Source organism: Lampris incognitus, chromosome 3, assembly GCF_029633865.1.
Source record: "Lampris incognitus isolate fLamInc1 chromosome 3, fLamInc1.hap2, whole genome shotgun sequence".
Taxonomy (NCBI): domain Eukaryota; kingdom Metazoa; phylum Chordata; class Actinopteri; order Lampriformes; family Lampridae; genus Lampris; species Lampris incognitus.
Genome location: NC_079213.1, coordinates 44,264,415 through 44,289,447, shown reverse-complemented (window position 1 = coordinate 44,289,447; position 25,033 = coordinate 44,264,415).

Genomic DNA, 25,033 nt, shown 5'->3' with positions numbered 1-25,033 from the left:
GCTGGCAGAGTTGAGATTCACAGAAAGCTGGTTGTGTTGTCCTTTCAGCTGTACATGGGGATGCCCTGGCTGGCAGTGCAGAGATGCAAAGAGTGCTGCCGGTGTTGTCCTTTCAGCTGTACGGGGGGGTGCACAGGCTGGCAGTGGTGAGATTAACAGAGTGCTGCTGGTGTTGACCTTTCAACTGTTCTTGGGGGTGCGTTGGCTGGCAGTGTTGAGATGCGCGGAGTGCTGCTGGTGTTGTCCTTTCAGCTGTACTGGGGGGTGCCCTGGCTGGATGTGTTGAGATGCACAGAGTGCTGCTGGTGTTGTCCTTTCAGCTGTACTTGGGAGTGCCCTGGCTGGCAGTTTTGAGATGCACAGAGTGCTGCTGGTGCTGTCCTTTCAGCTGTACTTGGGGAAACCCTGGCTGGCAGTGTTGAGATGCACAGAGTGCTGCTGGTGTCGTCCTTTCAGCTGTACTTAGGGGTGCGTGGCTGGCAGTGTTGAGATGCACAGAGTGCTGGTTGTGTTGTCCTTTCAGCTGTACTTGGGGATGCCCTGGCTGGCAGTGCTGAGATGCAGAGAGTGCCACTGGTGTTGTCCTTTCAGCTGTACTTGGGGTGGCGCATGCTGGCAGTGCTGAGATGCACAGAGTGCTGCTGGTGTTGTCCTTTCATGCTGTACTTGGGGGTGCCTGGCTGGCAGTGTTGAGATGCACAGAGGGCTGCTGGTGATGTCCTTTCAGCTGTACTGGGTTGTGCCTGGCTGGCAGTGTTGAGATGCACAGAGTGCAGGTTGTGTTGTCCTTTCAGCTGTACTTGGGGATGCCCTGGCTGGCAAAGAGTGGTGTTATCCTTTCAGCTTTACTTGGGGGTGCCCTGGCTGGCAGTTTTGAGATGCACAGAGTGCTGCAGGTGTTGTCCTTTCAGCTGTACTTGGGGATGCCCTGCCTGGCAGTGTTTAGATGCAGAGAGTGCTGCTGGTGTTGTCCTTTCAGCTGTACTTGGGGGTGCCTGGCTGGCAGTGTTGAGATGCACAGAGTGCTGGTTGTGTTGTCCTTTCCGCTGTACTTGGGGGTGCCTGGCTGGCAGTGTTGAGATGCACAGAGTGCTGCTGGTGTTGTCCTTTCAGCTGTACTTGGGGATGCCCTGGCTGGCAGTGCTGAGATGCATAGAGTGCTGCTGGTGTTGTCCTTTCAGCTGTACTTGGGGGTGCGTTGACTTGCAGTGTTGGTATGCACAGAGTGCTGGTTGTGTTGTCCTTTCCGCTGTACTTGGGGGTGCCTGGCTGGCAGTGTTGAGATGCACAGAGTGCTGCTGGTGTTGTCCTTTCAACTGTACTTGGGGGTGCGTTGGCTTGCAGTGTTGGTATGCACAGAGTGCTGGTTGTGTTGTCCTTTCACCTGTACTTGGGGCTGCCCTGGCTGGCACAGAGTTGTGTTATCCTTTCAGCTGTACTTGGGGGTGCCCTGGCTGGCAGTTTTGAGATGCACAGAGTGCTGCAGGTGTTGTCCTTTCAGCTGTACTTGTGGATGCCCTATCTGGCAGTGTTTAGATGCACAGAGTGCTGCTGGTGTTGTCCTTTCAGCTGTACTTGGGGGTGCCTGGCTGGCAGTGTTGAGATGCACAGAGTGCTGGTTGTGTTGTCATTTCCGTTGTACTTGGGGGTGCCTGGCTGGCAGTGTTGAGATGTACAGAGTGCTGCGGGTGTTGTCCTTTCAGCTGTACTTGGGGATTCCCTGGCTGGCAGTGCTGAGATGCACAGAGTGCTGCTGGTGTTGTCCTTTCAGCTGTACTTGGGGGTGCCCTTGCATGGCAGTACTGAGATGCACAGAGTGCTGGTTGTGTTGTCCGTTCAGCTGTACTTGGGGGTGCGCAGGCTGGCAGTGCTGAGATGCACAGAGTGCTGCTGGTGTTCTCCTTTCAGCTGTGCTGGGGGGTGCCCTGGTTGGCTGTGTTGAGATGCACAGAGTGCTGCTGGTGTTGTCCTTTCAGCTGTACTTGGGGGTTCCTGGCTGGCACTGATGAGATGCACAGTGTGCTGCTGGTGTTGTCCTATCAGCTGTACTTGGGGTTGCCTGGCTGGCAATGTTGAGATAAACAGAGTGCTGCTGGTGTTGTCCTTTCAGCTGTACTTTGGGGTTCCTGGCTGGCAGTGCTGAGATGCACAGAGTGCTGCTGGTGTTGTCCTTTCAGCTGTACTTGGGGGTTCCTGGCTGGAAGTGTTGAGAGACACAGAGTGCTTCTGGTGTTGTCCTTTCAGCTGTACTTGGTTGAGCCTGGCTGGCAGTGTTGAGATGCACAGAGTGCTGGTTGTGTTGTCATTTCAGCTGTGCTTGGGGATGCCCTGGCTGGCACAGAGTTGTGTTATCCTTTCAGCTGTTCATGGGGATGCCCTTGGTGGCAGTGCTGAGATGCACAGAGTGCTGCTGGTGTTGTCCTTTCAGCTGTACTTGGGGGTGCACTGGCTGGCAGTGCTGAGATTAACAGAGTGCTGCTGGTGTTGTCCTTTCAACTGTACTTGGGGGTGCGTTGGCTGGCAGTGTTGACATGCACAGAGTGCTGGTTGTGCTGTCCTTTCCGCTGTACTTGGGGATGCCCTGGCTGGCACAGAGTTGTGTTATCCTTTCAGCTGTACTTGGGGGTGCCCTGGCTGGCAGTTTTGAGATGCACAGAGTGCTGCTGGTGTTGTCATTTCAGCTGTACTTGGCGGTGCCTGGCTGGCAGAGTTGAGATTCACAGAGAGCTGGTTGTGTTGTCCTTTCAGCTGTACATGGGGATGCCCTGGCTGGCAGTGCCGAGATGCAAAGAGTGCTGCCGGTGTTGTCCTTTCAGCTGTACGGGGGGGTGCACAGGCTGGCAGTGGTGAGATTAACAGAGTGCTGCTGGTGTTGACCTTTCAACTGTTCTTGGGGGTGCGTTGGCTGGCAGTGTTGAGATGCGCGGAGTGCTGCTGGTGTTGTCCTTTCAGCTGTACTGGGGGGTGCCCTGGCTGGATGTGTTGAGATGCACAGAGTGCTGCTGGTGTTGTCCTTTCAGCTGTACTTGGGAGTGCCCTGGCTGGCAGTTTTGAGATGCACAGAGTGCTGCTGGTGCTGTCCTTTCAGCTGTACTTGGGGAAACCCTGGCTGGCAGTGTTGAGATGCACAGAGTGCTGCTGGTGTCGTCCTTTCAGCTGTACTTAGGGGTGCGTGGCTGGCAGTGTTGAGATGCACAGAGTGCTGGTTGTGTTGTCCTTTCAGCTGTACTTGGGGATGCCCTGGCTGGCAGTGCTGAGATGCAGAGAGTGCCACTGGTGTTGTCCTTTCAGCTGTACTTGGGGTGGCGCATGCTGGCAGTGCTGAGATGCACAGAGTGCTGCTGGTGTTGTCCTTTCAGCTGTACTTGGGGGTGCCTGGCTGGCAGTGTTGAGATGCACAGAGGGCTGCTGGTGATGTCCTTTCAGCTGTACTGGGTTGTGCCTGGCTGGCAGTGTTGAGATGCACAGAGTGCAGGTTGTGTTGTCCTTTCAGCTGTACTTGGGGATGCCCTGGCTGGCACAGAGTGGTGTTATCTTTTCAGCTGTACTTGGGGGTGCCCTGGCTGGCAGTTTTGAGATGCACAGAGTGCTGCAGGTGTTGTCCTTTCAGCTGTACTTGGGGATTCCCTGCCTGGCAGTGTTTAGATGCACAGAGTGCTGCTGGTGTTGTCCTTTCAGCTGTACTTGGGGGTGCCTGGCTGGCAGTGTTGAGATGCACAGAGAGCTGGTTATGTTGTCCGTTCAGCTGTACATGGGGATGCCCTGGCTGGCAGTGCTGAGATGCACAGAGTGCTGCTGGTGTTGTCCTTTCAACTGTAGTTGGGGGTGTGTTGGCCGGCAGTGTTGAGATGCACAGAGTGCTGGTTGTGTTGTCATTTCCGTTGTACTTGGGGGTGCCTGGCTGGCAGTGTTGAGATGTACAGAGTGCTGCGGGTGTTGTCCTTTAAGCTGTACTTGGGGATGCCCTGGCTGGCAGTGCTGAGATGCACAGAGTGCTGCTGCTGTTGTCCTTTCAGCTGTACTTGGGGGTGCCTGGCTGGCAGTGTTGAGATGCACGGAGTGCTGCTGGTGTTTTCCTTTCAGCTGTACTTGAGGGTGGGCTGGCTGGCAGTACTGAGATGCACAGAGTGCTGGTTGTGTTGTCCTTTCAGCTGTACTTGGGGATGCCCTGCCTGGCAGTGTTTAGATGCACAGAGTGCTGCTGGTGTTGTCCTTTCAGCTGTACTTGGGGGTGCCTGGCTGGCAGTGTTGAGATGCACAGAGAGCTGGTTATGTTGTTCGTTCAGCTGTACATGGGGATGCCCTGGCTGGCAGTGCTGAGATGCACAGAGTGCTGCTGGTGTTGTCCTTTCAACTGTACTTGGGGGTGTGTTGGCTGGCAGTGCTGAGATGCACAGAGTGCTGGTTGTGTTGTCATTTCCGTTGTACTTGGGGGTGCCTGGCTGGCAGTGTTGAGATGTACAGAGTGCTGCGGGTGTTGTCCTTTAAGCTGTACTTGGGGATGCCCTGGCTGGCAGTGCTGAGATGCACAGAGTGCTGCTGCTGTTGTCCTTTCAGCTGTACTTGGGGGTGCCTGGCTGGCAGTTTTGAGATGCACGGATTGCTGCTGGTGTTTTCCTTTCAGCTGTACTTGAGGGTGCGCTGGCTGGCAGTGCTGAGATGCACAGAGTGCTGCTGGTGTTGTCCTTTCAGCTGTACTTGGGGGTGCCTGGCTGGCAGTGTTGATATGCACAGAGTACTGGTTGTGTTGTCCTTTCCGCTGTACTTGGGGGTGCCTGGCTGGCAGTGTTGAGATGCACAGAGTGCTGCTGGTGTTGTCCTTTCAGCTGTACTTGGGGGTGCCTGGCTGGCAGTGTTGAGATGCACAGAGAGCTGGTTATGTTGTCCGTTCAGCTGTACATGGGGATGCCCTGGCTGGCAGTGCTGAGATGCAGAGAGTGCCACTGGTGTTGTCCTTTCAGCTGTACTTGGGGTGGCGCATGCTGGCAGTGCTGAGATACACAGAGTGCTGCTGGTGTTGTCCTTTCAGCTGTACTTGGGGGTGCCTGGCTGGCAGTGTTGAGATGCACAGAGGGCTGCTGGTGATGTCCTTTCAGCTGTACTGGGTTGTGCCTGGCTGGCAGTGTTGAGATGCACAGAGTGCAGGTTGTGTTGTCCTTTCAGCTGTACTTGGAGATGCCCTGGCTGGAAAAGAGTGGTGTTATCCTTTCAGCTTTACTTGGGGGTGCCCTGGCTGGCAGTTTTGAGATGCACAGAGTGCTGCTGGTGTTGTCCTTTCAGCTGTACTTGGGGGTGCCTGGCTGGCAGTGTTGAGATGCACAGAGTGCTGGTTGTGTTGTCCTTTCCGCTGTACTTGGGGGTGCCTGGCTGGCAGTGTTGAGATGCACAGAGTGCTGCTGGTGTTGTCCTTTCAGCTGTACTTGGGGATGCCCTGGCTGGCAGTGCTGAGATGCATAGAGTGCTGCTGGTGTTGTCCTTTCAGCTGTACTTGGGGGTGCGTTGGCTTGCAGTGTTGGTATGCACAGAGTGCTGGTTGTGTTGTCCTTTCCGCTGTACTTGGGGGTGCCTGGCTGGCAGTGTTGAGATGCAAAGAGTGCTGCTGGTGTTGCCCTTTCAACTGTACTTGGGGGTGCGTTGGCTTGCAGTGTTGGTATGCACAGGGTGCTGGTTGTGTTGTCCTTTCACCTGTACTTGGGGATGCCCTGGCTGGCACAGAGTTGTGTTATCCTTTCAGCTGTACTTGGGGGTGCCCTGGCTGGCAGTTTTGAGATGCACAGAGTGTTGCAGGTGTTGTCCTTTCAGCTGTACTTGTGGATGCCCTATCTGGCAGTGTTTAGATGCACAGAGTGCTGCTGGTTTTGTCCTTTCAGCTGTACTTGGGGGTGCCTGGCTGGCAGTGTTGAGATGCACAGAGTGCTGGTTGTGTTGTCATTTCCGTTGTACTTGGGGGTGCCTGGCTGGCAGTGTTGAGATGTACAGAGTGCTGCGGGTGTTGTCCTTTCAGCTGTACTTGGGGATTCCCTGGCTGGCAGTGCTGAGATGCACAGGGTGCTGCTGGTGTTGTCCTTTCAGCTGTACTTGGGGGTGCCCTTGCATGGCAGTACTGAGATGCACAGAGTGCTGGTTGTGTTGTCCGTTCAGCTGTACTTGGGGGTGCGCACGCTGGCAGTGCTGAGATGCACAGAGTGCTGCTGGTGTTCTCCTTTCAGCTGTGCTGGGGGGTGCCCTGGTTGGCTGTGTTGAGATGCACAGAGTGCTGCTGGTGTTGTCCTTTCAGCTGTACTTGGGGGTTCCTGGCTGGCACTGATGAGATGCACAGTGTGCTGCTGGTGTTGTCCTATCAGCTGTACTTGGGGTTGCCTGGCTGGCAATGTTGAGATGCACAGAGTGCTGCTGGTGTTGTCCTTTCAGCTGTACTTTGGGGTTCCTGGCTGGCAGTGCTGAGATGCACAGAGTGCTGCTGGTGTTGTCCTTTCAGCTGTACTTGGGGGTTCCTGGCTGGAAGTGTTGAGAGACACAGAGTGCTTCTGGTGTTGTCCTTTCAGCTGTACTTGGTTGAGCCTGGCTGGCAGTGTTGAGATGCACAGAGTGCTGGTTGTGTTGTCATTTCAGCTGTGCTTGGGGATGCCCTGGCTGGCACAGAGTTGTGTTATCCTTTCAGCTGTTCATGGGGATGCCCTTGGTGGCAGTGCTGAGATGCACAGAGTGCTGCTGGTGTTGTCCTTTCAGCTGTACTTGGGGGTGCACTGGCTGGCAGTGCTGAGATTAACAGAGTGCTGCTGGTGTTGTCCTTTCAACTGTACTTGGGGGTGCGTTGGCTGGCAGTGTTGACATGCACAGAGTGCTGGTTGTGCTGTCCTTTCCGCTGTACTTGGGGATGCCCTGGCTGGCACAGAGTTGTGTTATCCTTTCAGCTGTACTTGGGGGTGCCCTGGCTGGCAGTTTTGAGATGCACAGAGTGCTGCTGGTGTTGTCATTTCAGCTGTACTTGGCGGTGCCTGGCTGGCAGAGTTGAGATTCACAGAGAGCTGGTTGTGTTGTCCTTTCAGCTGTACATGGGGATGCCCTGGCTGGCAGTGCCGAGATGCAAAGAGTGCTGCCGGTGTTGTCCTTTCAGCTGTACGGGGGGGTGCACAGGCTGGCAGTGGTGAGATTAACAGAGTGCTGCTGGTGTTGACCTTTCAACTGTTCTTGGGGGTGCGTTGGCTGGCAGTGTTGAGATGCGCGGAGTGCTGCTGGTGTTGTCCTTTCAGCTGTACTGGGGGGTGCCCTGGCTGGATGTGTTGAGATGCACAGAGTGCTGCTGGTGTTGTCCTTTCAGCTGTACTTGGGAGTGCCCTGGCTGGCAGTTTTGAGATGCACAGAGTGCTGCTGGTGCTGTCCTTTCAGCTGTACTTGGGGAAACCCTGGCTGGCAGTGTTGAGATGCACAGAGTGCTGCTGGTGTCGTCCTTTCAGCTGTACTTAGGGGTGCGTGGCTGGCAGTGTTGAGATGCACAGAGTGCTGGTTGTGTTGTCCTTTCAGCTGTACTTGGGGATGCCCTGGCTGGCAGTGCTGAGATGCAGAGAGTGCCACTGGTGTTGTCCTTTCAGCTGTACTTGGGGTGGCGCATGCTGGCAGTGCTGAGATGCACAGAGTGCTGCTGGTGTTGTCCTTTCAGCTGTACTTGGGGGTGCCTGGCTGGCAGTGTTGAGATGCACAGAGGGCTGCTGGTGATGTCCTTTCAGCTGTACTGGGTTGTGCCTGGCTGGCAGTGTTGAGATGCACAGAGTGCAGGTTGTGTTGTCCTTTCAGCTGTACTTGGGGATGCCCTGGCTGGCACAGAGTGGTGTTATCTTTTCAGCTGTACTTGGGGGTGCCCTGGCTGGCAGTTTTGAGATGCACAGAGTGCTGCAGGTGTTGTCCTTTCAGCTGTACTTGGGGATTCCCTGCCTGGCAGTGTTTAGATGCACAGAGTGCTGCTGGTGTTGTCCTTTCAGCTGTACTTGGGGGTGCCTGGCTGGCAGTGTTGAGATGCACAGAGAGCTGGTTATGTTGTCCGTTCAGCTGTACATGGGGATGCCCTGGCTGGCAGTGCTGAGATGCACAGAGTGCTGCTGGTGTTGTCCTTTCAACTGTAGTTGGGGGTGTTTTGGCCGGCAGTGTTGAGATGCACAGAGTGCTGGTTGTGTTGTCATTTCCGTTGTACTTGGGGGTGCCTGGCTGGCAGTGTTGAGATGTACAGAGTGCTGCGGGTGTTGTCCTTTAAGCTGTACTTGGGGATGCCCTGGCTGGCAGTGCTGAGATGCACAGAGTGCTGCTGCTGTTGTCCTTTCAGCTGTACTTGGGGGAGCCTGGCTGGCAGTGTTGAGATGCACGGAGTGCTGCTGGTGTTTTCCTTTCAGCTGTACTTGAGGGTGGGCTGGCTGGCAGTACTGAGATGCACAGAGTGCTGGTTGTGTTGTCCTTTCAGCTGTACTTGGGGATGCCCTGCCTGGCAGTGTTTAGATGCACAGAGTGCTGCTGGTGTTGTCCTTTCAGCTGTACTTGGGGGTGCCTGGCTGGCAGTGTTGAGATGCACAGAGAGCTGGTTATGTTGTTCGTTCAGCTGTACATGGGGATGCCCTGGCTGGCAGTGCTGAGATGCACAGAGTGCTGCTGGTGTTGTCCTTTCAACTGTACTTGGGGGTGTGTTGGCTGGCAGTGCTGAGATGCACAGAGTGCTGGTTGTGTTGTCATTTCCGTTGTACTTGGGGGTGCCTGGCTGGCAGTGTTGAGATGTACAGAGTGCTGCGGGTGTTGTCCTTTAAGCTGTACTTGGGGATGCCCTGGCTGGCAGTGCTGAGATGCACAGAGTGCTGCTGCTGTTGTCCTTTCAGCTGTACTTGGGGGTGCCTGGCTGGCAGTGTTGAGATGCACAGAGTGCTGGTTGTGTTGTCCTTTCCGCTGTGCTTGAGGGTGCCTGGCTGGCAGTGTTGAGATGCACAGAGTGCTGCTGGTGTTGTCCTTTCAGCTGTACTTGGGGATGCCCTGCCTGGCAGTGTTTAGATGCACAGAGTGCTGCTGGTGTTGTCCTTTCAGCTGTGCTGGGGGGTGCCCTGGCTGGCTGTGTTGAGATGCACAGAGTGCTGCGGGTGTTGTCCTTTCAGGTGTACTTGGGGGTTCCTGGCTGGCAGTGCTGAGATGGACAGAGTGCTGCTGGTGTTGTCCTTTCAGCTGTGCTTGGGGGTGCCTGGCTGGCAGTGTTGAGATGCACAGAGTGCTGCTGGTGTTGTCCTTTCAGCTGTACTTGGGGGTGCCTGACTGGCAGTGTTGAGATGCACAGAGTGCTGCTGGTGTTGTCCTTTCAGCTGTACTTGGTTGTGCATGGCTGGCAGTGTTGAGATGCACAGAGTGCTGGTTGTGTTGTCCTTTCAGCTGTACTTGGGGATATCCTGGTTGGCACAGAGTTGTGTTATCCTTTCAGCTGTACTTGGGGGTGCCCTGGCTTGCACAGAGTTGTGTTATCCTTTCAGCTGTACTTAGGGGTGCCCTGGCTGGCAGTTTTGAGATGCACAGAGTGCTGCTGGTGTTGTCATTTCAGCTGTACTTGGCGGTGCCTGGCTGGCAGAGTTGAGATTCACAGAAAGCTGGTTGTGTTGTCCTTTCAGCTGTACATGGGGATGCCCTGGCTGGCAGTGCAGAGATGCAAAGAGTGCTGCCGGTGTTGTCCTTTCAGCTGTACGGGGGGGTGCACAGGCTGGCAGTGGTGAGATTAACAGAGTGCTGCTGGTGTTGACCTTTCAACTGTTCTTGGGGGTGCGTTGGCTGGCAGTGTTGAGATGCGCGGAGTGCTGCTGGTGTTGTCCTTTCAGCTGTACTGGGGGGTGCCCTGGCTGGATGTGTTGAGATGCACAGAGTGCTGCTGGTGTTGTCCTTTCAGCTGTACTTGGGAGTGCCCTGGCTGGCAGTTTTGAGATGCACAGAGTGCTGCTGGTGCTGTCCTTTCAGCTGTACTTGGGGAAACCCTGGCTGGCAGTGTTGAGATGCACAGAGTGCTGCTGGTGTCGTCCTTTCAGCTGTACTTAGGGGTGCGTGGCTGGCAGTGTTGAGATGCACAGAGTGCTGGTTGTGTTGTCCTTTCAGCTGTACTTGGGGATGCCCTGGCTGGCAGTGCTGAGATGCAGAGAGTGCCACTGGTGTTGTCCTTTCAGCTGTACTTGGGGTGGCGCATGCTGGCAGTGCTGAGATGCACAGAGTGCTGCTGGTGTTGTCCTTTCAGCTGTACTTGGGGGTGCCTGGCTGGCAGTGTTGAGATGCACAGAGGGCTGCTGGTGATGTCCTTTCAGCTGTACTGGGTTGTGCCTGGCTGGCAGTGTTGAGATGCACAGAGTGCAGGTTGTGTTGTCCTTTCAGCTGTACTTGGGGATGCCCTGGCTGGCAAAGAGTGGTGTTATCCTTTCAGCTTTACTTGGGGGTGCCCTGGCTGGCAGTTTTGAGATGCACAGAGTGCTGCAGGTGTTGTCCTTTCAGCTGTACTTGGGGATGCCCTGCCTGGCAGTGTTTAGATGCAGAGAGTGCTGCTGGTGTTGTCCTTTCAGCTGTACTTGGGGGTGCCTGGCTGGCAGTGTTGAGATGCACAGAGTGCTGGTTGTGTTGTCCTTTCCGCTGTACTTGGGGGTGCCTGGCTGGCAGTGTTGAGATGCACAGAGTGCTGCTGGTGTTGTCCTTTCAGCTGTACTTGGGGATGCCCTGGCTGGCAGTGCTGAGATGCATAGAGTGCTGCTGGTGTTGTCCTTTCAGCTGTACTTGGGGGTGCGTTGACTTGCAGTGTTGGTATGCACAGAGTGCTGGTTGTGTTGTCCTTTCCGCTGTACTTGGGGGTGCCTGGCTGGCAGTGTTGAGATGCACAGAGTGCTGCTGGTGTTGTCCTTTCAACTGTACTTGGGGGTGCGTTGGCTTGCAGTGTTGGTATGCACAGAGTGCTGGTTGTGTTGTCCTTTCACCTGTACTTGGGGATGCCCTGGCTGGCACAGAGTTGTGTTATCCTTTCAGCTGTACTTGGGGGTGCCCTGGCTGGCAGTTTTGAGATGCACAGAGTGCTGCAGGTGTTGTCCTTTCAGCTGTACTTGTGGATGCCCTATCTGGCAGTGTTTAGATGCACAGAGTGCTGCTGGTGTTGTCCTTTCAGCTGTACTTGGGGGTGCCTGGCTGGCAGTGTTGAGATGCACAGAGTGCTGGTTGTGTTGTCATTTCCGTTGTACTTGGGGGTGCCTGGCTGGCAGTGTTGAGATGTACAGAGTGCTGCGGGTGTTGTCCTTTCAGCTGTACTTGGGGATTCCCTGGCTGGCAGTGCTGAGATGCACAGAGTGCTGCTGGTGTTGTCCTTTCAGCTGTACTTGGGGGTGCCCTTGCATGGCAGTACTGAGATGCACAGAGTGCTGGTTGTGTTGTCCGTTCAGCTGTACTTGGGGGTGCGCAGGCTGGCAGTGCTGAGATGCACAGAGTGCTGCTGGTGTTCTCCTTTCAGCTGTGCTGGGGGGTGCCCTGGTTGGCTGTGTTGAGATGCACAGAGTGCTGCTGGTGTTGTCCTTTCAGCTGTACTTGGGGGTTCCTGGCTGGCACTGATGAGATGCACAGTGTGCTGCTGGTGTTGTCCTATCAGCTGTACTTGGGGTTGCCTGGCTGGCAATGTTGAGATAAACAGAGTGCTGCTGGTGTTGTCCTTTCAGCTGTACTTTGGGGTTCCTGGCTGGCAGTGCTGAGATGCACAGAGTGCTGCTGGTGTTGTCCTTTCAGCTGTACTTGGGGGTTCCTGGCTGGAAGTGTTGAGAGACACAGAGTGCTTCTGGTGTTGTCCTTTCAGCTGTACTTGGTTGAGCCTGGCTGGCAGTGTTGAGATGCACAGAGTGCTGGTTGTGTTGTCATTTCAGCTGTGCTTGGGGATGCCCTGGCTGGCACAGAGTTGTGTTATCCTTTCAGCTGTTCATGGGGATGCCCTTGGTGGCAGTGCTGAGATGCACAGAGTGCTGCTGGTGTTGTCCTTTCAGCTGTACTTGGGGGTGCACTGGCTGGCAGTGCTGAGATTAACAGAGTGCTGCTGGTGTTGTCCTTTCAACTGTACTTGGGGGTGCGTTGGCTGGCAGTGTTGACATGCACAGAGTGCTGGTTGTGCTGTCCTTTCCGCTGTACTTGGGGATGCCCTGGCTGGCACAGAGTTGTGTTATCCTTTCAGCTGTACTTGGGGGTGCCCTGGCTGGCAGTTTTGAGATGCACAGAGTGCTGCTGGTGTTGTCATTTCAGCTGTACTTGGCGGTGCCTGGCTGGCAGAGTTGAGATTCACAGAGAGCTGGTTGTGTTGTCCTTTCAGCTGTACATGGGGATGCCCTGGCTGGCAGTGCCGAGATGCAAAGAGTGCTGCCGGTGTTGTCCTTTCAGCTGTACGGGGGGGTGCACAGGCTGGCAGTGGTGAGATTAACAGAGTGCTGCTGGTGTTGACCTTTCAACTGTTCTTGGGGGTGCGTTGGCTGGCAGTGTTGAGATGCGCGGAGTGCTGCTGGTGTTGTCCTTTCAGCTGTACTGGGGGGTGCCCTGGCTGGATGTGTTGAGATGCACAGAGTGCTGCTGGTGTTGTCCTTTCAGCTGTACTTGGGAGTGCCCTGGCTGGCAGTTTTGAGATGCACAGAGTGCTGCTGGTGCTGTCCTTTCAGCTGTACTTGGGGAAACCCTGGCTGGCAGTGTTGAAATGCACAGAGTGCTGCTGGTGTCGTCCTTTCAGCTGTACTTAGGGGTGCGTGGCTGGCAGTGTTGAGATGCACAGAGTGCTGGTTGTGTTGTCCTTTCAGCTGTACTTGGGGATGCCCTGGCTGGCAGTGCTGAGATGCAGAGAGTGCCACTGGTGTTGTCCTTTCAGCTGTACTTGGGGTGGCGCATGCTGGCAGTGCTGAGATGCACAGAGTGCTGCTGGTGTTGTCCTTTCAGCTGTACTTGGGGGTGCCTGGCTGGCAGTGTTGAGATGCACAGAGGGCTGCTGGTGATGTCCTTTCAGCTGTACTGGGTTGTGCCTGGCTGGCAGTGTTGAGATGCACAGAGTGCAGGTTGTGTTGTCCTTTCAGCTGTACTTGGGGATGCCCTGGCTGGCACAGAGTGGTGTTATCTTTTCAGCTGTACTTGGGGGTGCCCTGGCTGGCAGTTTTGAGATGCACAGAGTGCTGCAGGTGTTGTCCTTTCAGCTGTACTTGGGGATTCCCTGCCTGGCAGTGTTTAGATGCACAGAGTGCTGCTGGTGTTGTCCTTTCAGCTGTACTTGGGGGTGCCTGGCTGGCAGTGTTGAGATGCACAGAGAGCTGGTTATGTTGTCCGTTCAGCTGTACATGGGGATGCCCTGGCTGGCAGTGCTGAGATGCACAGAGTGCTGCTGGTGTTGTCCTTTCAACTGTAGTTGGGGGTGTGTTGGCCGGCAGTGTTGAGATGCACAGAGTGCTGGTTGAGTTGTCATTTCCGTTGTACTTGGGGGTGCCTGGCTGGCAGTGTTGAGATGTACAGAGTGCTGCGGGTGTTGTCCTTTAAGCTGTACTTGGGGATGCCCTGGCTGGCAGTGCTGAGATGCACAGAGTGCTGCTGCTGTTGTCCTTTCAGCTGTACTTGGGGGTGCCTGGCTGGCAGTGTTGAGATGCACGGAGTGCTGCTGGTGTTTTCCTTTCAGCTGTACTTGAGGGTGGGCTGGCTGGCAGTACTGAGATGCACAGAGTGCTGGTTGTGTTGTCCTTTCAGCTGTACTTGGGGATGCCCTGCCTGGCAGTGTTTAGATGCACAGAGTGCTGCTGGTGTTGTCCTTTCAGCTGTACTTGGGGGTGCCTGGCTGGCAGTGTTGAGATGCACAGAGAGCTGGTTATGTTGTTCGTTCAGCTGTACATGGGGATGCCCTGGCTGGCAGTGCTGAGATGCACAGAGTGCTGCTGGTGTTGTCCTTTCAACTGTACTTGGGGGTGTGTTGGCTGGCAGTGCTGAGATGCACAGAGTGCTGGTTGTGTTGTCATTTCCGTTGTACTTGGGGGTGCCTGGCTGGCAGTGTTGAGATGTACAGAGTGCTGCGGGTGTTGTCCTTTAAGCTGTACTTGGGGATGCCCTGGCTGGCAGTGCTGAGATGCACAGATTGCTGCTGCTGTTGTCCTTTCAGCTGTACTTGGGGGTGCCTGGCTGGCCGTTTTGAGATGCACGGATTGCTGCTGGTGTTTTCCTTTCAGCTGTACTTGAGGGTGCGCTGGCTGGCAGTACTGAGATGCACAGAGTGCTGGTTGTGTTGTCCTTTCAGCTGTACTTGGGGGTGCGCAGGCTGGCAGTGCTGAGATGCACAGAGTGCTGCTGGTGTTGTCCTTTCAGCTGTGCTGGGGGGTGCCCTGGCTGGCTGTGTTGAGATGCACAGAGTGCTGCTGGTGTTGTCCTTTCAGCTGTACTTGGGGGTTCCTGGCTGGCACTGATGAGATGCACAGAGTGCTGCTGGTGTTGTCCTATCAGCTGTACTTGGGGTTTTCCTGGCTGGCAATGTTGAGATAAACAGAGTGCTGCTGGTGTTGTCCTTTCAGCTGTACTTGGGGGTTCCTGGCTGGCAGTGCTGAGATGCACAGAGTGCTGCTGGTGTTGTCCTTTCAGCTGTACTTGGGGGTGCCTGGCTGGCAGTGTTGATATGCACAGAGTACTGGTTGTGTTGTCCTTTCCGCTGTACTTGGGGGTGCCTGGCTGGCAGTGTTGAGATGCACAGAGTGCTGCTGGTGTTGTCCTTTCAGCTGTACTTGGGGATGCCCTGGCTGGCAGTGCTGAGATGCACAGAGTGCTGCTGGTGTTGTCCTTTCAACTGTACTTGGGGGTGCGTTGGCTTGCAGTGTTGGTATGCACAGAGTGCTGGTTGTGTTGTCCTTTCCGCTGTATTTGGGGGTGCCTGGCTGGCAGTGTTGAGATGCACAGAGTGCTGCTGCTGTTGTCCTTTCAACTGTACTTGGGGATGCGTTGGCTTGCAGTGTTGGTATGCACAGAGTGCTGGTTGTGTTGTCCTTTCAGCTGTACTTGGGGATGCCCTGGCTGGCACAGAGTTGTGTTATCCTTTCAGCTGTACTTGGGTGTGCCCTGGCTGGCAGTTTTGAGATGCACAGAGTGCTGCAGGTGTTGTCCTTTCAGCTGTACTTGTGGATGCCCTATCTGGCAGTGTTTAGATGCACAGAGTGCTGCTGGTGTTGTCCTTTCAGCTGTACTTGGGGGTGCCTGGCTGGCAGTGTTGAGATGCACAGAGTGCTGGTTGTGTTGTCATTTCCGTTGTACTTGGGGGTGCCTGGCTGGCAGTGTTGAGATGTGCAGAGTGCTGCGGGTGTTGTCCTTTCAGCTGTACTTGGGGATTCCCTGGCTGGCAGTGCTGAGATGCACAGGGTGCTGCTGGTGTTGTCCTTTCAGCTGTACTTGGGGGTGCCCTTGCATGGCAGTGTTGAGATGCACAGAGTGCTGCTGGTGTTGTCCTTTCAGCTGTACTTGGGGATGCCCTGCCTGGCAGTGTTTAGATGCACAGAGTGCTGCTGGTGTTGTCCTTTCAGCTGTGCTGGGGGGTGCCCTGGCTGGCTGTGTTGAGATGCACAGTGTGCTGCGGGTGTTGTCCTTTCAGCTGTACTTGGGGGTTCCTGGCTGGCAGTGCTGAGATGCACAGAGTGCTGCTGGTGTTGTCCTTTCAGCTGTACTTGGGGGTGCCTGGCTGGCAGTGTTGAGATGCACAGAGTGCTGATGGTGTTGTCCTTTCAGCTGTACTTGGGGGTGCCTGACTGGCAGTGTTGAGATGCACAGAGTGCTGCTGGTGTTGTCCTTTCAGCTGTACTTGGTTGTGCATGGCTGGCAGTGTTGAGATGCACAGAGGGCTGCTGGTTGTGTTGTCCTTTCAGCTGTACTTGGGGATATCCTGGTTGGCACAGAGTTGTGTTATCCTTTCAGCTGTACTTGGGGGTGCCCTGGCTGGCAGTTTTGAGATTCACAGAGAGCTGGTTGTGTTGTCCTTTCAGCTGTACTTGGGAGTGCCCTGGCTGGCAGTTTTGAGATGCACAGAGTGCTGCTGGTGTTGTCCTTTCAGCTGTACTCGGGGGTGCCCAGCTGGCAGTGTTGAGATGCACACAGTGATGGTTGTGTTGTCCTTTCAGCTGTACTTGGGGATGCCCTGGCTGGCAGTGCTGAGATGCAGAGAGTGCCGCTGGTGTTGTCCTTTCAGCTGTACTTGGGGGTTCCTGGCTGGCAGTGCTGAGATGCACAGAGTGCTGCTGGTGTTGTCCTTTCAGCTGTACTTGGGGGACCCTGACTGGCAGTGTTGAGATGCACAGAGTAAAGCTGGTGTTGTCCTTTCAGCTGTACTTGGTTGTGCCTGGCTGGCAGTGTTGAGATGCACACAGAGCTGGTTGTGTTGTCCTTTCAGCTGTACTTGGGGGTGCCTGGCTGGCAGTTTTGAGATGCACAGAGTGCTGCTGGTGTTGTCCTTTCAGCTGTACTTGGGGATGCCCTGGCTGGCAGTGTTGAGATGCACAGAGTGCTGCTGGTGTTGTCCTTTCAGCTGTACTTGGGGGTGCCTGGCTGGCAGTGTTGAGATGCACAGAGAGCTGGTTGTGTTGTCCTTTCAGCTGTACTTGGGGGTTCCTGGCTGGCAGTGCTGAGATTCACAGAGTGCTGCTGGTGTTGTCCTTTCAGCTGTACTTGGGGGTGCCTGGCTGGCAGTGTTGATATGCACAGAGTGCTGGTTGTGTTGTCCTTTCCGCTGTACTTGGGGGTGCCTGGCTGGCAGTGTTGAGATGCACAGAGTGCTGCTGTTGTTGTCCTTGCAGCTGTACTTGGGGATGCCCTGGCTGGCAGTGCTGAGACGCACAGAGTGCTGCTGGTGTTGTCCTTTCAACTGTACTTGGGGGTGCCCTTGCATGGCAGTACTGAGATGCACAGAGTGCTGGTTGTGTTGTCCTTTCCGCTGTGCTTGAGGGTGCCTGGCTGGCAGTGTTGAGATGCACAGAGTGCTGCTGGTGTTGTCCTTTCAGCTGTACTTGGGGGTGCCCTTGCATGGCAGTACTGAGATGCACAGAGTGCTGGTTGTGTTGTCCGTTCAGCTGTACTTGGGGGTGCGCAGGCTGGCAGTGCTGAGATGCACAGAGTGCTGCTGGTGTTGTCCTTTCAGCTGTGCACGGGGGTGCCCTGGCTGGCTGTGTTGAGATGCACAGAGTGCTGCTGGTGTTGTCCTTTCAGCTGTACTTGGGGGTTCCTGGCTGGCACTGATGAGATGCACAGTGTGCTGCTGGTGTTGTCCTATCAGCTGGACTTGGGGTTGTCTGGCTGGCAATGTTGAGATGCACAGAGTGCTGCTGGTGTTGTCCTTTCAGCTGTGCTTGGGGGTTCCTGGCTGGCAGTGCTGAGATGCACAGAGTGCTGCTGGTGTTGTCCTTTCAGCTGTACTTGGGGGTGCCTGGCTGGCAGTGTTGATATGCACAGAGTGCTGGTTGTGTTGTCCTTTCCGCTGTACTTGGGGGTGCCTGGCTGGCAGTGTTGAGATGCACAGAGTGCTGGTTGTGTTGTCCTTTCCGCTGTGCTTGAGGGTGCCTGGCTGGCAGTGTTGAGATGCACAGAGTGCTGCTGGTGTTGTCCTTTCAGCTGTACTTGGGGGTGCGTTGGCTGGCAGTGTTGATATGCACAGAGTGCTGGTTGTGTTGTCATTTCCGTTGTACTTGGGGGTGCCTGGCTGGCAGTGTTGAGATGTACAGAGTGCTGCGGGTGTTGTCCTTTCAGCTGTACTTGGGAATTCCCTGGCTGGCAGTGCTGAGATGCACAGAGTGCTGCTGGTGTTGTCCTTTCAGCTGTACTTGGGGGTGCCCTTGCATGGCAGTACTGAGATGCACAGAGTGCTGGTTGTGTTGTCCGTTCAGCTGTACTTGGGGGTGCGCAGGCTGGCAGTGCTGAGATGCACAGAGTGCTGGTTGTGTTGTCCTTTCCGCTGTGCTTGAGGGTGCCTGGCTGGCAGTGTTGAGATGCACAGAGTGCTGCTGGTGTTGTCCTTTCCGTTGTACTTGGGGGTGCCTGGCTGGCAGTGTTGAGATGTACAGAGTGCTGCGGGTGTTGTCCTTTCAGCTGTACTTGGGGATTCCCTGGTTGGCAGTGCAGAGATGCACAGAGTGCTGCTGGTGTTGTCCTTTCAGCTGTATTTGGGGGTGCCCTTGCATGGCAGTACTGAGATGCAAAGAGTGCTGGTTGTGTTGTCCGTTCAGCTGTACTTGGGGGTGCGCAGGCTGGCAGTGCTGAGATGCACAGAGTGCTGCTGGTGTTGTCCTATCAGCTGTACTTGGGGTTGCCTGGCTGGCAATGTTGAGATGCACAGAGTGCTGCTGGTGTTGTCCTTTCAGCTGTACTTGGGGGTTCCTGGCTGGCAGTGCTGAGATGCACAGAGTGCTGCTGGTGTTGTCCTTTCAGCTGTACTTGGGGGTGCCTGGCTGGCAGTGTTGATATGCACAGAGTGCTGGTTGTGTTGTCCTTTCCGCTGTACTTGGGGATGCCTGGCTGGCAGTGTTGAGATGCACAGAGTGCTGCTGGTGTTGTCCTTTCAGCTGTACTTGGGGATGCCCTGGCTGGCACAGAGTGGTGTTATCTTTTCAGCTGTACTTGGGGGTGCCCTGGCTGGCAGTTTTGAGATGCACAGAGTGCTGCAGGTGTTGTCCTTTCAGCTGTACTTGGGGATTCCCTGCCTGGCAGTGTTTAGATGCACAGAGTGCTGCTGGTGTTGTCCTTTCAGCTGTACTTGGGGGTGCCTGGCTGGCAGTGTTGAGATGCACAGAGAGCTGGTTATGTTGTCCGTTCAGCTGTACATGGGGAGGCACTGGCTGGCAGTGCTGAGATGCACAGAGTGCTGCTGGTGTTGTCCTTTCAACTGTAGTTGGGGGTGTGTTGGCCGGCAGTGTTGAGATGCACAGAGTGCTGGTTGTGTTGTCATTTCCGTTGTACTTGGGGGTGCCTGGCTGGCAGTGTTGAGATGTACAGAGTGCTGCGGGTGTTGTCCTTTAAGCTGTACTTGGGGATGCCCTGGCTGGCAGTGCTGAGATGCACAGAGTGCTGCTGCTGTTGTCCTTTCAGCTGTACTTGGGGGTGCCTGGCTGGCAGTGTTGAGATGCACGGAGTGCTGCTGGTGTTTTCCTTTCAGCTGTACTTGAGGGTGGGCTGGCTGGCAGTACTGAGATGCACAGAGTGCTGGTTGTGTTGTCCTTTCAGCTGTACTTGGGGATGCCCTGCCTGGCAGTGTTTAGATGCACAGAGTGCTGCTGGTGTTGTCCTTTCAGCTGTACTTGGGGGTGCCTGGCTGGCAGTGTTGAGATGCACAGAGAGCTGGTTATGTTGTTCGTTCAGCTGTACATGGGGATGCCCTGGCTGGCAGTGCTGAGATGCACAGAGTGCTGCTGGTGTTGTCCTTTCAACTGTACTTGGGGGTGTGTTGGCTGGCAGTGCTGAGATGCACAGAGTGCTGGTTGTGTTGTCATTTCCGTTGTACTTGGGGGTGCCTGGCTGGCAGTGTTGAGATGTACAGAGTGCTGCGGGTGTTGTCCTTTAAGCTGTACTTGGGGATGCCCTGGCTGGCAGTGCTGAGATGCACAGAGTGCTGCTGCTGTTGTCCTTTCAGCTGTACTTGGGGGTGCCTGGCTGGCAGTTTTGAGATGCACGGATTGCTGCTGGTGTTTTCCTTTCAGCTGTACTTGAGGGTGCGCTGGCTGGCAGTACTGAGATGCACAGAGTGCTGGTTGTGTTGTCCTTTCAGCTGTACTTGGGGGTGCGCAGGCTGGCAGTGCTGAGATGCACAGAGTGCTGCTGGTGTTGTCCTTTCAGCTGTGCTGGGGGGTGCCCTGGCTGGCTGTGTTGAGATGCACAGAGTGCTGCTGGTGTTGTCCTTTCAGCTGTACTTGGGGGTTCCTGGCTGGCACTGATGAGATGCACAGAGTGCTGCTGGTGTTGTCCTATCAGCTGTACTTGGGGTTGCCTGGCTGGCAATGTTGAGATAAACAGAGTGCTGCTGGTGTTGTCCTTTCAGCTGTACTTGGGGGTTCCTGGCTGGCAGTGCTGAGATGCACAGAGTGCTGCTGGTGTTGTCCTTTCAGCTGTACTTGGGGGTGCCTGGCTGGCAGTGTTGATATGCACAGAGTACTGGTTGTGTTGTCCTTTCCGCTGTACTTGGGGGTGCCTGGCTGGCAGTGTTGAGATGCACAGAGTGCTGCTGGTGTTGTCCTTTCAGCTGTACTTGGGGATGCCCTGGCTGGCAGTGTTGATATGCACAGAGTGCTGGTTGTGTTGTCCTTTCCGCTGTGCTTGAGGGTGCCTGGCTGGCAGTGTTGAGATGCACAGAGTGCTGCTGGTGTTGTCCTTTCAGCTGTACTTGGGGGTGCGTTGGCTGGCAGTGTTGATATGCACAGAGTGCTGGTTGTGTTGTCATTTCCGTTGTACTTGGGGGTGCCTGGCTGGCAGTGTTGAGATGTACAGAGTGCTGCGGGTGTTGTCCTTTCAGCTGTACTTGGGGATTCCCTGGCTGGCAGTGCTGAGATGCACAGAGTGCTGCTGGTGTTGTCCTTTCAGCTGTACTTGGGGGTGCCCTTGCATGGCAGTACTGAGATGCACAGAGTGCTGGTTGTGTTGTCCTTTCCGCTGTGCTTGAGGGTGCCTGGCTGGCAGTGTTGAGATGCACAGAGTGCTGCTGGTGTTGTCCTTTCAGCTGTACTTGGGGGTGCGTTGGCTGGCAGTGTTGATATGCACAGAGTGCTGGTTGTGTTGTCATTTCCGTTGTACTTGGGGGTGCCTGGCTGGCAGTGTTGAGATGTACAGAGTGCTGCGGGTGTTGTCCTTTCAGCTGTACTTGGGGATTCCCTGGCTGGCAGTGCTGAGATGCACAGAGTGCTGCTGGTGTTGTCCTTTCAGCTGTACTTGGGGGTGCCCTTGCATGGCAGTACTGAGATGCACAGAGTGCTGGTTGTGTTGTCCGTTCAGCTGTACTTGGGGGTGCGCAGGCTGGCAGTGCTGAGATGCACAGAGTGCTGGTTGTGTTGTCCTTTCCGCTGTGCTTGAGGGTGCCTGGCTGGCAGTGTTGAGATGCACAGAGTGCTGCTGGTGTTGTCCTTTCCGTTGTACTTGGGGGTGCCTGGCTGGCAGTGTTGAGATGTACAGAGTGCTGCGGGTGTTGTCCTTTCAGCTGTACTTGGGGATTCCCTGGTTGGCAGTGCTGAGATGCACAGAGTGCTGCTGGTGTTGTCCTATCAGCTGTACTTGGGGTTGCCTGGCTGGCAATGTTGAGATGCACAGAGTGCTGCTGGTGTTGTCCTTTCAGCTGTACTTGGGGGTTCCTGGCTGGCAGTGCTGAGATGCACAGAGTGCTGCTGGTGTTGTCCTTTCAGCTGTACTTGGGGGTGCCTGGCTGGCAGTGTTGATATGCACAGAGTGCTGGTTGTGTTGTCCTTTCCGCTGTGCTTGAGGGTGCCTGGCTGGCAGTGTTGAGATGCACAGAGTGCTGCTGGTGTTGTCCTTTCAGCTGTACTTGGGGATGCCCTGCCTGGCAGTGTTTAGATGCACAGAGTGCTGCTGGTGTTGTCCTTTCAGCTGTGCTGGAGGGTGCCCTGGCTGGCTGTGTTGAGATGCACAGAGTGCTGCGGGTGTTGTCCTTTCAGCTGTACTTGGGGGTTCCTGGCTGGCAGTGCTGAGATGCACAGAGTGCTGCTGGTGTTGTCCTTTCAGCTGTACTTGGGGGTGCCTGGCTGGCAGTGCTGAGATGCACAGAGTGCTGCTGGTGTTGTCCTTTCAGCTGTACTTGGGGGTGCCTGACTGGCAGTGTTGAGATGCACAGAGTGCTGCTGGTGTTGTCCTTTCAGCTGTACTTGGTTGTGCATGGCTGGCAGTGTTGAGATGCACAGAGTGCTGGTTGTGTTGTCCTTTCAGCTGTACTTGGGGATATCCTGGTTGGCACAGAGTTGTGTTATCCTTTCAGCTGTACTTGGGGGTGCCCTGGCTGGCAGTTTTGAGATTCACAGAGAGCTGGTTGTGTTGTCCTGTCAGCTGTACTTGGGAGTGCCCTGGCTGGCAGTTTTGAGATGCACAGAGTGCTGCTGATGTTGTCCTTTCAGCTGTACTTGGGAGTGCCCTGGCTGGCAGTGTTGAGATGCACAGAGTGCTGCTGGTGTTGTCCTTTCAGCTGTACTTGGGGGTGCCTGGCTGGCAGTGTTGAGATGCACACAGTGATGGTTGTGTTGTCCTTTCAGCTGTACTTGGGGATGCCCTGGCTGGCAGTGCTGAGATGCAGAGAGTGCTGCTGGTGTTGTCCTTTCAGCTGTACTTGGGGGTTCCTGGCTGGCAGTGCTGAGATGCACAGAGTGCTGCTGGTGTTGTCCTTTCAGCTGTACTTGGGGGTGCCTGGCTGGCAGTGTTGAGATGCACAGAGTAAAGCTGGTGTTGTCCTTTCAGCTGTACTTGGTTGTGCCTGGCTGGCAGTGTTGAGATGCACACAGAGCTGGTTGTGTTGTCCTTTCAGCTGTACTTGGGGGTGCCTGGCTGGCAGTTTTGAGATGCACAGAGTGCTGCTGGTGTTGTCCTTTCAGCTGTACTTGGGGATGCCCTGGCTGGCAGTGTTGAGATGCACAGAGTGCTGCTGGTGTTGTCCTTTCAGCTGTACTTGGGGGTGCCTGGCTGGCAGTGTTGAGATGCACAGAGAGCTGGTTGTGTTGTCCTTTCAGCTGTACAGGGGATGCCCTGGCTGGAACAGAGTTGTGTTATCCTTTCAGCTGTACTTGGGGGTGCGCAGGCTGGCAGTGCTGAGATGCACAGAGTGCTGCTGTTGTTGTCCTTGCAGCTGTACTTGGGGATGCCCTGGCTGGCAGTGCTGAGATGCACAGAGTGCTGCTGGTGTTGTCCTTTCAACTGTACTTGGGGGTGCCCTTGCATGGCAGTACTGAGATGCACAGAGTGCTGGTTGTGTTGTCCTTTCCGCTGTGCTTGAGGGTGCCTGGCTGGCAGTGTTGAGATGCACAGAGTGCTGCTGGTGTTGTCCTTTCAGCTGTACTTGGGGGTGCCCTTGCATGGCAGTACTGAGATGCACAGAGTGCTGGTTGTGTTGTCCGTTCAGCTGTACTTGGGGGTGCGCAGGCTGGCAGTGCTGAGATGCACAGAGTGCTGCTGGTGTTGTCCTTTCAGCTGTGCACGGGGGTGCCCTGGCTGGCTGTGTTGAGATGCACAGAGTGCTGCTGGTGTTGTCCTTTCAGCTGTACTTGGGGGTTCCTGGCTGGCACTGATGAGATGCACAGTGTGCTGCTGGTGTTGTCCTATCAGCTGGACTTGGGGTTGCCTGGCTGGCAATGTTGAGATGCACAGAGTGCTGCTGGTGTTGTCCTTTCAGCTGTGCTTGGGGGTTCCTGGCTGGCAGTGCTGAGATGCACAGAGTGCTGCTGGTGTTGTCCTTTCAGCTGTACTTGGGGTTGCCTGGCTGGCAATGTTGAGATGCACAGAGTGCTGCTGGTGTTGTCCTTTCAGCTGTACTTGGGGGTTCCTGGCTGGCAGTGCTGAGATGCACAGAGTGCTGCTGGTGTTGTCCTTTCAGCTGTACTTGGGGGTGCCTGGCTGGCAGTGTTCATATGCACAGAGTGCTGGTTGTGTTGTCCGTTCAGCTGTACTTGGGGGTGCGCAGGCTGGCAGTGCTGAGATGCACAGAGTGCTGCTGGTGTTGTCCTTTCAGCTGTACTTGGGGATGCCCTGCCTGGCAGTGTTTAGATGCACAGAGTGCTGCTGGTGTTGTCCTTTCAGCTGTGCTGGGGGGTGCCCTGGCTGGCTGTGTTGAGATGCACAGTGTGCTGCGGGTGTTGTCCTTTCAGCTGTACTTGGGGGTTCCTGGCTGGCAGTGTTGAGATGCACAGAGTGCTGATGGTGTTGTCCTTTCAGCTGTACTTGGGGGTGCCTGACTGGCAGTGTTGAGATGCACAGAGTGCTGCTGGTGTTGTCCTTTCAGCTGTACTTGGTTGTGCATGGCTGGCAGTGTTGAGATGCACAGAGTGCTGGTTGTGTTGTCCTTTCAGCTGTACTTGGGGATATCCTGGTTGGCACAGAGTTGTGTTATCCTTTCAGCTGTACTTGGGGGTGCCCTGGCTGGCAGTTTTGAGATTCACAGAGAGCTGGTTGTGTTGTCCTTTCAGCTGTACTTGGGAGTGCCCTGGCTGGCAGTTTTGAGATGCACAGAGTGCTGCTGGTGTTGTCCTTTCAGCTGTACTTGGGGGTGCCCAGCTGGCAGTGTTGAGATGCACACAGTGATGGTTGTGTTGTCCTTTCAGCTGTACTTGGGGATGCCCTGGCTGGCAGTGCTGAGATGCAGAGAGTGCCGCTGGTGTTGTCCTTTCAGCTGTACTTGGGGGTTCCTGGCTGGCAGTGCTGAGATGCACAGAGTGCTGCTGGTGTTGTCCTTTCAGCTGTACTTGGGGGACCCTGGCTGGCAGTGTTGAGATGCACAGAGTAAAGCTGGTGTTGTCCTTTCAGCTGTACTTGGTTGTGCCTGGCTGGCAGTGTTGAGATGCACACAGAGCTGGTTGTGTTGTCCTTTCAGCTGTACTTGGGGGTGCCTGGCTGGCAGTTTTGAGATGCACAGAGTGCTGCTGGTGTTGTCCTTTCAGCTGTACTTGGGGATGCCCTGGCTGGCAGTGTTGAGATGCACAGAGTGCTGCTGGTGTTGTCCTTTCAGCTGTACTTGGGGGTGCCTGGCTGGCAGTGTTGAGATGCACAGAGAGCTGGTTGTGTTGTCCTTTCAGCTGTACTTGGGGGTTCCTGGCTGGCAGTGCTGAGATTCACAGAGTGCTGCTGGTGTTGTCCTTTCAGCTGTACTTGGGGGTGCCTGGCTGGCAGTGTTGATATGCACAGAGTGCTGGTTGTGTTGTCCTTTCCGCTGTACTTGGGGGTGCCTGGCTGGCAGTGTTGAGATGCACAGAGTGCTGCTGTTGTTGTCCTTGCAGCTGTACTTGGGGATGCCCTGGCTGGCAGTGCTGAGACGCACAGAGTGCTGCTGGTGTTGTCCTTTCAA